Source organism: Triturus cristatus, chromosome 3_2, assembly GCF_964204655.1.
Source record: "Triturus cristatus chromosome 3_2, aTriCri1.1, whole genome shotgun sequence".
Taxonomy (NCBI): domain Eukaryota; kingdom Metazoa; phylum Chordata; class Amphibia; order Caudata; family Salamandridae; genus Triturus; species Triturus cristatus.
In genome coordinates, this window is record NC_140584.1 from 647554900 (window position 1) to 647568477 (window position 13578).

General features: G+C 47.1%; 1 protein-coding gene across 1 annotated transcript in view; it reads left to right on the plus strand.

Annotated features, from left to right (window-relative positions):
* The window catches only part of ACADL (acyl-CoA dehydrogenase long chain), a 650248-nt gene that overhangs the window by 502419 nt on the left and 134251 nt on the right, over positions 1-13578 (plus strand). The window lies entirely within an intron of this gene.

Genomic DNA, 13578 nt, shown 5'->3' on the forward strand with positions numbered 1-13578 from the left:
CACAACCAAATGGCTTATTAGAGATGTACAGCTGTGTCTGTGGTGGGCGCGCAACAGTAGAAGGTTTAATCTGTTGGCAAATGTCACAATCAAGAACATAAGCGCGCGCTTGTTTATATAAACCAAACCACCAGTAACGTTGTTGTAGCAGAGATATTGTAGCTGACACACCGGCGTGGGCTGACGCCAACCCCTCGTGCGCAGCCAAGATCAGTGCTGGTCTGCAGTCCGCGTTGGGAATTATTCTATCACCAACGTCGTTAATCCTCACTAACGGGACGTTATCAGGATTTAAATGATAAATATACCGAGAGGGAAAACCCTTCGGGTAATCTCCTCCCTTCTCTGTAGCAGCAATAGCTGCCAAGATGTCATCATCAATCTTACTTTTGGATCTTGTAACTGCTGCCACTAAGTATGTAGCCACTGCTGTTTTCGCTGCCTCGTCAGCTAAGCTGTTGCCGACAGCATGGACACCAAGCCGCTGGTGACCAAGAGTGTGTATAACACTTACGAGAGGGAGACGTTCTTTAAAGTCCGCCACTCGAACCCAAAGCGTTTTATGCTTAATTGTGCTACCTTTAGTGTCGCGGTAATCATTCTGAGACCAGAAGTGTAAATTGTCATTGTAAGACTGGACACAGTAGAAGGAGTCACTCACTATAAGAGTAGTGACTCGGGGATCAGCAAACTCCAGTGCAAGCACCAGAGCCCGGAGCTCCGCCAATTGCGCGGTACAATCACCCAATGACTGCGTATGCGCTGCATCAGATTGGAATTCACCATTTACGAATGTACCTACGACAATTGCGCAAGCCGCAGAATAAGCGTGCTTCGATCCAATTGCGGGTTGCGCAGACCCGTCAGTGTATATGACACAATGGTATTCTTCGAGCGGGCGCAAAGACAGAGGTGCCGGATGAACGAATTCATACTGCAAGTACTCTTGAGTCTGTAATGAGGCATCAAGGATGTAAGTGACGTCTGGCGACGTCAGTGTTGTAGCCCATTGTATCCACCGTGGATGCAAAGCTTTAGAATTGGGTACACTTGCTTTAGTCACTGCCTCTAAAGCAGGATATGGAGTTACAACCAGAATCTGTTTCCCATGCGACAGTGCGCGTTCCTTGAGGATCGCCATCTGCACAGCAGTCAGAACTTTTTCGACCGTGGAAAAACGTAATTCAGCAGAGGTGTACAAGTGGGATTTGTACGCAATGGGGACTGTGTCGCCCTCATTAAACGTCAAATACGTGAACCCCACGGCGCCTGGTACTATTCTTATTACCAGGTTAGTGCGGTTATCACGTGTCAGCAAGTATTGTGAAGCAAGAAGGTCAGCCTGTAAAGACTGTAAAATAGCAGAGTGTTCTAGCTGCCAGCTAGATTTCGAAAACGAAGGCTGTACCAAGGCGTAAAGCGGCTTGATACGCTGGGCATAATCAGGAATGTACGTACGGCCGAAATTCAGAAATCCCAGCAGAGATTGTAATTTCTTCATTGTCGTAGGAGCACTTAAGCGTGCACACTTTTCCAGAAAGTGGGGGGCTAACCCCTTACCTTCATTGTTGAGCTCGTAGCCCAAAAACAACACCGTATATTCTGCGATGTGTGACTTCGCAAAATTGAATTTGTAGCCATAGTCTGCAAAACTCACGATAATATTGTCAACTCGAGACAGATGCGGCATCAGCTCATCATCCGTAAGATAGATATCGTCAACATATGAGTATGCTTCGGGGTCTATTCTTTCTAAAAGAGAAACCACGCGAGCAGAAAAGACGCCAGGGCTATTTTTGTAACCTGTTTTTGTTTTCCGCCCGAAGTAAACGCTGTCCACTGGCTACTCAGTGTGGACAGGTTGTGGCTAAAAAAGCCATTGGAAATGTCAAGTGTCGTTTTAAATCTTTTACGCACGAGACTGTCGACCAAAGCCGAGCTATGTGTATTTTGTACCGCGCAGGTCCGGCAGTGGGAGTTTAGGTGCCGGTAATCCAAAACTAAACGGTACGAGCCGTCAGGCTTCGTTACAGTGAATAAAGGGTTATTCATAGGGGACACACATGTTTCAATAACACCCTGATATTCCAATTGTTCAAGGATTGCCGCGACGTGAGGTCTCGCTTCACGACGCATAGGATATTGAGGTTGAGGCTGGGGCATAGACCGCAATGGAATCTCATGGCAGGGGGACAATCTGTCCCATCCCACCTGAGTACGATACACCGCTGGCGCAAGCGCAAGCGCCCACTCCTCAGCATACACTTCAGCTTGGTCCTTAGGCACTGTGTGCGCAAAGGACGGGAGGATTACTTCCTCCCCTCTAGGAGCCTCTAAAATGAAAGCTGGGGGCCAATCTGCCTCCGCTAGGAGGATATCATAGGTGGTGGTCAGATTATCCCAAAAAATCCCTTTTATTGTACGTTGTATGTCACCCTCAATTAATAAGACTATTTCATAAAGTCTATCAGGGGGAGCCACTCTGGTGTCAGCTGTTTCAACAGTAACCGATATATCAGTTGCTGTCACCGCCAGAAATGGACGCAGAGCTTGACGGACTATGGTAATTTCCGCTGCGCTGTCCAGGAGCGTCAGCGCCCATGTCCGGTTCCGAAGCTGTGTCCGCACTATCTGAGGCATACCTTGCCGTCAGAGCCGCCACTTTCTTCTTCTGAAATGGGGGTCTTTGTCTTGCAAATTCGTCCTGCTTGCCTTTACCCTCAGTCTGTCGGGGCTGGTCACGCTGTTGTGGAGCACCCCGACCTTTGCCACCGCCTCTGCCACCGGACTGTGTAGCCGATGTTTCCTGTGAAGAACGAGGAGAGCGCTGTTCAGAAACCTGAAATCTATCAGGAGACTTTATAGCAGCACGATCGCGCAGATCATAAGTGCGTTCACTACTTGACTGTACGGGAGAGGCAGGCCGAGAGCCCTGTTTCTGTTGCTGCTGCTTTCCATGTTGTTTAACCTGCCATTTTTGTTTAGGAAAAAAGGGCCGGTCGTCCTTACCAGACGTTTCTGCCTTACCCTGCTGTTTTAGATCGGGATTCTTTATTACAGGCTTAACCCCTAAAGAGCTACGACCCAAATCCCGATATGCCTCTGCGATTATTTTCGCAAGTTCCTGCGGTTTGTCCTCCTCAGGAACTCGTTTCAGTTCATTACGAACCTGGAAATGCAAAGCATCACCCTTCAGGTTACCAATTATCATGGTAGCCACCAGGTCAAATTGCCCGAGGAGCCGCATCCCTAACTCTATCGCAGACTCCGCACCATGGTTCTCTTGAACTCTTTTGATTACGGAGGGCAGCTGCAACATAGACGGAGTGCCATAGCACTGCGCGTACGTCGCTGCAAAGACCTTGCCCCAATTTGCACAATCATCAATGTGGGGGACCAAGTCCTTAGGCAAACTAATGGTGAGGATCCTGTGTTTCTCCACAGGAGTAGTCTTCGGGTAAACCGCTTCTATTTGGTCAAATTTTTCAGCAAGCCAAAAGGGGAAATCATCCCTAGTTTGGGGGCGCTTGCCCATAACAGAATTGACCATAACAGGACTAATGACCACCGCGTGATGATCAGTAGGCTGTCCCGCAACAGCAGGTGCCCCCGCCTGCATATTGCGCGACACATACTGCACTAACGCCCTATATACCGTAGTGAGGGCAGTGTGTAGTACACGCAGCTCAGCCACCGTCACCGTGAGGTAACGGGGATGAGGCGTAAATCAGGCTAGTACCGGCCAAGTGGCCCCTGCAATCGATAAAGGGCCCATTCTCGGCGGTATAACCACATGGGGAAGGGCGCCATTAAACCAAATAAGATGCTGCCAAGCAGATATTGGTATTTCCTGTGTCCTATACGGCGTATAGTTCGCCGGCACTGCAGCGGCAGTGTAAGAATGAAAGGTGTCATCATCCCCCACCGCTGGAATCGTCACCCAAGAGTAGAACAACTCATAGGGATGAGCCGCATCGGCTCCCACTACAAAGATGACGTTCATACCAGTGTCCGGTACCCCATACTGCGTCAAATGACGTTTCAGAGCTGCACGGCTATGCGCCGCAATATCCACCGACATTAGGACAACACACGTGAAACTATCAGTAGCACAAGGGTTCACTAACCTTTTTAATTATCAAGCTTGAAAGAACCTATATCAATAGACCTAGGTAGGTTTAAATCCGTCAGACTTGTTATCCGGAAACAAGAATGAGGGTGTTGTGGACAAACGCGAGCACTACTAAGGTGTTTCAACTCATAGACCAAACGTTAGGTGCGCCATGTTGCAGGGATTCTGCTTATACACAGAACTATGCGTAGAACCCCAGGACCACAGTGAGTTGTGGTGTACCAGAAACTCACCTCAGAACCCAGAACCCAGTATCCGGCTAGCATAAGTGTCCCATTCGTTATCCGAGATTTAGCTCGGCGGTCCCAATGAAAAGACAACCCAGAACACGCGACTCAGTACATACTCAGGAATGGTGGGAATCGGAAATACCTGTTCGTATATTATTCTCACATCAGTCCACAACAAGAATCAACAGAGACACGGTGAAAATAAAAAGAGTTTATTTTTATAGACCACGTGTCCTAATATGCAGTACTTTGGCTAATACAAGCAGACAAATGATTAAAATCAAAACCATCAACATAGTTACAATTCCATAGAATATAAAAGGGGTGATCATGTTATAATGACAGTGGATACTACCACTTTCCCTTTACTAAGAGGCTAATATTATTATTAGACTAACAGAAGGTCTCTTAGGCTTGAATAGGGGACCCCATACCTCAAAGATCAGCTTAGTGAAATCACATCACAGGAGCATCAGGAGTCTTCTCGCAGGAAGGCTCGTCTTCGGTCTGAATAATAAACATGATGTCCGTGATATTAAAAGCACCAACTTTCAGGTATGTGCAGCTGCTCGTGTGTTATGACTAAATAGTGGGTCGATCAACCTAGAGTGGAAAACATGCATTGTCTAACAACTCAGACTGTTTGTCACATCGTGTGCAGACCAAGGTCGCTTCGCAGAGCTCGGGATGGTAACAACAGATTGCTCTTGTGTGAGGCAAAACTCGAGTCAGCAGTTCGTTTAAGCAATAACATGTGAACGCAGTGTCGTGTGCAAAAGCAGCAAGATGGCTTTCTAACTTCTGACGTGGTTATGCTAACTTAACAATGTATGTACGTATTAAGGGAGTCCTTACTACATGCCCCCTTGATCGAAGCACTACTTAGTATGCAAGAAAAGAGAGAACGCAGAGTTCAAGCGCGACAGAGCAGAACAAGGCGTATCCAATTTAAAAAGGAACTGGTCAGTTCAGGCAAAGTTCGAACAGGAAAAAAACCAAAAAGCGATAGAAAAAACAAAAAACCTCAAACGTGCCGTGGGAGGTGAAAAATGAAAAAACGCCTCACCGGGCAGAAGTGCAGACGCACAGGGACAGTTCAAGACACGTGAGGAAAACACAGTGGACGAAAGTTCACTCAATCCATGAAAGTATATGCAGCATATGTGGCCACAGCTTCCAGCAGAAAATCATTGGCACGGCCACTGAAGGTTTCAGCCATCCAGTTAAGTAAAGAAAGGGAACATACGTGTTCTTCTATCAGCGGAGCCTCTAGCACCATCAGAGGGCAACCAGCGTGTACTTCCAAGTAACTCATATTCAAGAAGTTATATGCCGCTCTCACGATGTCCCAATTACCCAGGATACCATGCGCCGCACCGCAGGCCATAATCCGAACACCAGAACAGGCGGACTCGTGAGACACTAAGGGCCTCATCAGTCGATCAAAATCCGGGTCCGGAGACACCATGTTGGTTAAGCACAAATCCATAGGCCATTCAAAGGGACAATCTAGGCAGTGGAAGACAGGTTGCACGCAGGTGAAGTAGGAATACCGGAAGGATAATCCATATGCCAGGCTCAAAGTCGCCAACGGCAGGACACCATAGTAATCAAGCATCCTGTCACGAAGAAGCTGCAGACGGGACAGGCTGACGTGTGGCACAGAAAGAGCAGCCATTCCGCAAGATGAAAAGTAAAAGTAGCACACCTGCCACTAGAGCCAGAATTAACGGGACACCTCCAAAGACGCTGGAGAAAATAGAATGAAAAAATGCCGGAATCACACCAAAAATAGTTTGAAAAGAGGTCACGAGGCCCGAGCCCACAAGTTTAAAAAAATGAGCCAGGCCAGTCGTGGACGAGGCATTGAAAATTGTTTGGATCAAAGCACCAAAATGCAGGGGGAGGTCAGTATTCAAAAGCGCCTGTACCTCGGTGCGCGTATTTGCTACGTGAAGGACAAATGTTTCCCGGGAGGAAGTCAATGGCACCTCCTTTTGGGACAATAGCGCTCTTATTCTGCTCATTTTGTCGAACTCTGCTTTCAAGGTTGGAATTGAAGGCCAGATAGAAGCATCCAGCCTCCCATGCGGGGGTGGAAACAGGACGTTATTGCAGCAGACAACCCTCTATGTTACAGTTACTATATACGGGATCCCTACTAACATCCCGCAGCAAGCTTCTTTGTTTAAAATTAAATAACTACCGTTTGCAAGCAGCGTGAAAGATGGCGTAATCACTGGTACCGGGATACCTTTGAGGACGCAGGCCAAATTCGGAGCGTGTACATTACAAGCACCGTGCAATTGAATGTGCCTACATACAACAGAATGATCAGGTGACGTTGTACATTCTTCACCCTTCAGATAAACCTCAGTACCGTCCCTTGTACATCTATACGTAAAGGGAAGGGACCAGACTTCATGTATGAAAGCGGTACCCAGCTGTTCCTATCTACCCAGAGCATAGTGTTTCATACAAGAGGTAAACTTAAAAAGCGCAAACGGTAGACTTATCAATCCGTGTAAGAGCCACACAGCGGAATCGACTTCCGCAACAGAAAAAGGTAACGGCTCCAATTTCTCAATATGGAGCAAGGAATATGTAGCATCCTTCATGGACATGAACTGCTGTTTGTCAGTAAGGTTAAAGGGAAGAAATAACGATGTTGTATTCAGATAGTCCCAAGGGACCTTCCCTGCCTTCAATGTTTGTAATGTCCATGCAAACTGCATAACAGAACGCAACTGGTTTTGACCATGATACAACACAGACATATCATCCTGCACAATATCAACAATTGAAGATACAATATTATCTAATGTATAAATGCGAGAAGAAAGAGTGTTAATGCTGTTATCAATAACTGCTAATACTTTTTCCATATTAGCCTGATCAATAGCTCTCAATCTGGAAGCTGCCTCAATTTGCGACAGTTTCCATACTTCGTTGTAAATAGCATACGCCCATCTCTTGGATCTGCCACCCACAGGACCTTTAACAAAATCATTCAAATCTATTTTGTCATGTAACTTTGATAAATGAACTTTGACAGATGCCAAGGTGGAATGTCGCAGCCAGGACTGACATAATTTCCCCACAGAGTATGTAGTTACTGTATGTGACGACTCAAAACGGGGGTCCACTCGATCTTGAGTATACCCCGGTTTCAGTCCTAGAAAACGACGTTGACAGGTATCAGAACTGCTTTGCCAAATTAACCATCCCTCACTATTAAATTTCGAAATATTGAAAGACGAATTGGAAACCAATAACTGCAAAGCAGGAAGGGACAGATCTGTGTGATTATTCCAGTTTGGGTAAGCACCCAGATCCGGCACAGAAGGCGAATTTAGTTTTTTAGAAGTGGCCAATCCGAAACAGGTGGTTTGGAAGATGGTTGCATTTAAAAACAACATATGATTTGGTACTAGACAGGCACGGTGTAAAGCTTCAGTTCCCTGAACCTGCCACGGTTTGGAACCCCAAACCGACTTAAGATCAATAGTAGCCTTCCATAGATCATAACCCTTGATTGACAACTCATCCATAAAGGACTTAGAATATAGCAATTTGGTGTGTGTCAGTCTAACCTTGGAGGCAGACTCAGGCTTAACTTTAAAATAAAAGGATGCCGGGGCTGAAACACTGAAATCAGTAAAATAAGTAAACTTATCAACTAATGTGTGTGAACTGCCAAACGAGGGGGTGGGACAATGTTCCCACTGGGTAAAATTTACAAAATTTCTAAACGAATTTGATTTATGCAAGAAGTGATTGCCATAATGTTGAAAACAATACTGTTCCGCATAGTTAGCCGCATTGTCATACAAATCCTCAGCATCAAAGGCGGCATAATATTTCAAATCTGAAAACAGTGCTTCAATGGCGTGTACATCCCAATCATCAGAACGTATGTTCTGTTTAACTACATCACCCATAGAAACACGAAATACATTAGGCACATTAATGACCTCTGTAGGCCCATGAATTTGAAATTTAACTGCATCCCATGCGATTCCATCCATGACGGGCCAGGCAGTAATATTCACAAAAGTCTGGTCCCTTTTCATGATGTGGGATGAGGAGTGGGGGGCCAAAGTTCCATTGATAAGTCTAATTGTCGATCTCTCTTTGAGATAATGGCCATCCACCAAACGGAAGAAAACTACAACAAATCCAATGGACATAAACAAAAAAATACCAAAAAGCATCAACCAGATGTATGTCCAAGGAGCTATCAAAAAATGTTTCTTAAACCAGCTCACAAAAACAGCAATGTTTGATGGTGGAGTTGAGGGCAAAGAGTTAGTGTCAAAGGAAAAACAGGACTGGCCAAGTGCTGTAGATTGTAAAACAGGCGAAGGTCCACGTGTAGGATAAGCATACTCAGTCTCATCGGACAAACCACCAGCCGGTGGTATCAGCAAGGGATCAGTAACTGAATGCATCTCGATTGCAACATCAGACAAGGTGGTAGAAGCAGGCACCATCAATGAATTTCTTTGCATTGTCTGGCATGAAACTGCCGGAGTCATACTAAGAAGTATCGGCCACTCGCTGAAGTTTGACATTGTCAATAGAGATGTACCTGTTTTCTTTGCGACCAGGAAGTGGAGGTAAAATGACTGTTCTTGTACCCTGCACTCCAAGCACTGGAACTGGTGCACGATAAGAGGGGCCAAACTCCTTCTTGTTCTCCACCTTCTCACGGACCAGATCACCAACTCGGGGTAGCCAGCCGACTACCGGAATCTGAACCTCAGCTTCAGACGTGGAGGGCAAATGTTCTTTCGAAAGAGAGTCTCTGGCTTCTTGTAGAGTCTGCAAAACAGCACAGTGATCATCTACGTCAAAGGGTGCGGTCGACGCCGCAATGTCTAGACCATCAAGGTCTGGAACAAACATTCTGATTCCGAAGAGCATCATGTACGGGGTCCGCCCACCCAGAGACCTTCTAGGGAGATTATTTAGTGCACGTTGGACGTTGTACAAATGGGCTAGCCAGTTCCGGCCTGTGCCTAAAACACGTGCCGTCAATGATTGCTTTAAGTCACGGTTCATTCGCTCCACCACACTATTACCCTCAGGTCGGTAGGGAGACGAAAATTTGACAAGGACCCCCAAATTTTTCATAGCCTCCTTGTAAGCCTTAGAGGCGAACGCAGGGCCCTGATCAGAATGGAAGGTACCACACGCAAAAGTTCCCACAAAGACACGCAAATCCCTGATGACAGTCCGCGAGTCAGCACTCCTTTGTGGCCATACCCATAGAAAACGTGTGCACGAATCAACTGCAACCAAGATGTACTTGTACGCAGTATCAGAAGAAAAAGGACCGCAGTGATCTAAATAAACACAACCAAATGGCTTATTAGAGATGTACAGCTGTGTCTGTGGTGGGCGCGCAACAGTAGAAGGTTTAATCTGTTGGCAAATGTCACAATCAAGAACATAAGCGCGCGCTTGTTTATATAAACCAAACCACCAGTAACGTTGTTGTAGCAGAGATATTGTAGCTGACACACCGGCGTGGGCTGACGCCAACCCCTCGTGCGCAGCCAAGATCAGTGCTGGTCTGCAGTCCGCGTTGGGAATTATTCTATCACCAACGTCGTTAATCCTCACTAACGGGACGTTATCAGGACTTAAATGATAAATATACCGAGAGGGAAAACCCTTCGGGTAATCTCCTCCCTTCTCTGTAGCAGCAATAGCTGCCAAGATGTCATCATCAATCTTACTTTTGGATCTTGTAACTGCTGCCACTAAGTATGTAGCCACTGCTGTTTTCGCTGCCTCGTCAGCTAAGCTGTTGCCGACAGCATGGACACCAAGCCGCTGGTGACCAAGAGTGTGTATAACACTTACGAGAGGGAGACGTTCTTTAAAGTCCGCCACTCGAACCCAAAGCGTTTTATGCTTAATTGTGCTACCTTTAGTGTCGCGGTAATCATTCTGAGACCAGAAGTGTAAATTGTCATTGTAAGACTGGACACAGTAGAAGGAGTCACTCACTATAAGAGTAGTGACTCGGGGATCAGCAAACTCCAGTGCAAGCACCAGAGCCCGGAGCTCCGCCAATTGCGCGGTACAATCACCCAATGACTGCGTATGCGCTGCATCAGATTGGAATTCACCATTTACGAATGTACCTACGACAATTGCGCAAGCCGCAGAATAAGCGTGCTTCGATCCAATTGCGGGTTGCGCAGACCCGTCAGTGTATATGACACAATGGTATTCTTCGAGCGGGCGCAAAGACAGAGGTGCCGGATGAACGAATTCATACTGCAAGTACTCTTGAGTCTGTAATGAGGCATCAAGGATGTAAGTGACGTCTGGCGACGTCAGTGTTGTAGCCCATTGTATCCACCGTGGATGCAAAGCTTTAGAATTGGGTACACTTGCTTTAGTCACTGCCTCTAAAGCAGGATATGGAGTTACAACCAGAATCTGTTTCCCATGCGACAGTGCGCGTTCCTTGAGGATCGCCATCTGCACAGCAGTCAGAACTTTTTCGACCGTGGAAAAACGTAATTCAGCAGAGGTGTACAAGTGGGATTTGTACGCAATGGGGACTGTGTCGCCCTCATTAAACGTCAAATACGTGAACCCCACGGCGCCTGGTACTATTCTTATTACCAGGTTAGTGCGGTTATCACGTGTCAGCAAGTATTGTGAAGCAAGAAGGTCAGCCTGTAAAGACTGTAAAATAGCAGAGTGTTCTAGCTGCCAGCTAGATTTCGAAAACGAAGGCTGTACCAAGGCGTAAAGCGGCTTGATACGCTGGGCATAATCAGGAATGTACGTACGGCCGAAATTCAGAAATCCCAGCAGAGATTGTAATTTCTTCATTGTCGTAGGAGCACTTAAGCGTGCACACTTTTCCAGAAAGTGGGGGGCTAACCCCTTACCTTCATTGTTGAGCTCGTAGCCCAAAAACAACACCGTATATTCTGCGATGTGTGACTTCGCAAAATTGAATTTGTAGCCATAGTCTGCAAAACTCACGATAATATTGTCAACTCGAGACAGATGCGGCATCAGCTCATCATCCGTAAGATAGATATCGTCAACATATGAGTATGCTTCGGGGTCTATTCTTTCTAAAAGAGAAACCACGCAAGCAGAAAAGACGCCAGGGCTATTTTTGTAACCTGTTTTTGTTTTCCGCCCGAAGTAAACGCTGTCCACTGGCTACTCAGTGTGGACAGGTTGTGGCTAAAAAAGCCATTGGAAATGTCAAGTGTCGTTTTAAATCTTTTACGCACGAGACTGTCGACCAAAGCCGAGCTATGTGTATTTTGTACCGCGCAGGTCCGGCAGTGGGAGTTTAGGTGCCGGTAATCCAAAACTAAACGGTACGAGCCGTCAGGCTTCGTTACAGTGAATAAAGGGTTATTCATAGGGGACACACATGTTTCAATAACACCCTGATATTCCAATTGTTCAAGGATTGCCGCGACGTGAGGTCTCGCTTCACGACGCATAGGATATTGAGGTTGAGGCTGGGGCATAGACCGCAATGGAATCTCATGGCAGGGGGACAATCTGTCCCATCCCACCTGAGTACGATACACCGCTGGCGCAAGCGCAAGCGCCCACTCCTCAGCATACACTTCAGCTTGGTCCTTAGGCACTGTGTGCGCAAAGGACGGGAGGATTACTTCCTCCCCTCTAGGAGCCTCTAAAATGAAAGCTGGGGGCCAATCTGCCTCCGCTAGGAGGATATCATAGGTGGTGGTCAGATTATCCCAAAAAATCCCTTTTATTGTACGTTGTATGTCACCCTCAATTAATAAGACTATTTCATAAAGTCTATCAGGGGGAGCCACTCTGGTGTCAGCTGTTTCAACAGTAACCGATATATCAGTTGCTGTCACCGCCAGAAATGGACGCAGAGCTTGACGGACTATGGTAATTTCCGCTGCGCTGTCCAGGAGCGTCAGCGCCCATGTCCGGTTCCGAAGCTGTGTCCGCACTATCTGAGGCATACCTTGCCGTCAGAGCCGCCACTTTCTTCTTCTGAAATGGGGGTCTTTGTCTTGCAAATTCGTCCTGCTTGCCTTTACCCTCAGTCTGTCGGGGCTGGTCACGCTGTTGTGGAGCACCCCGACCTTTGCCACCGCCTCTGCCACCGGACTGTGTAGCCGATGTTTCCTGTGAAGAACGAGGAGAGCGCTGTTCAGAAACCTGAAATCTATCAGGAGACTTTATAGCAGCACGATCGCGCAGATCATAAGTGCGTTCACTACTTGACTGTACGGGAGAGGCAGGCCGAGAGCCCTGTTTCTGTTGCTGCTGCTTTCCATGTTGTTTAACCTGCCATTTTTGTTTAGGAAAAAAGGGCGGGTCGTCCTTACCAGACGTTTCTGCCTTACCCTGCTGTTTTAGATCGGGATTCTTTATTACAGGCTTAACCCCTAAAGAGCTACGACCCAAATCCCGATATGCCTCTGCGATTATTTTCGCAAGTTCCTGCGGTTTGTCCTCCTCAGGAACTCGTTTCAGTTCATTACGAACCTGGAAATGCAAAGCATCACCCTTCAGGTTACCAATTATCATGGTAGCCACCAGGTCAAATTGCCCGAGGAGCCGCATCCCTAACTCTATCGCAGACTCCGCACCATGGTTCTCTTGAACTCTTTTGATTACGGAGGGCAGCTGCAACATAGACGGAGTGCCATAGCACTGCGCGTACGTCGCTGCAAAGACCTTGCCCCAATTTGCACAATCATCAATGTGGGGGACCAAGTCCTTAGGCAAACTAATGGTGAGGATCCTGTGTTTCTCCACAGGAGTAGTCTTCGGGTAAACCGCTTCTATTTGGTCAAATTTTTCAGCAAGCCAAAAGGGGAAATCATCCCTAGTTTGGGGGCGCTTGCCCATAACAGAATTGACCATAACAGGACTAATGACCACCGCGTGATGATCAGTAGGCTGTCCCGCAACAGCAGGTGCCCCCGCCTGCATATTGCGCGACACATACTGCACTAACGCCCTATATACCGTAATGAGGGCAGTGTGTAGTACACGCAGCTCAGCCACCGTCACCGTGAGGTAACGGGGATGAGGCGTAAATCAGGCTAGTACCGGCCAAGTGGCCCCTGCAATTGATAAAGGGCCCATTCTCGGCGGTATAACCACATGGGGAAGGGCGCCATTAAACCAAATAAGATGCTGCCAAGCAGATATTGGTATTTCCTGTGTCCT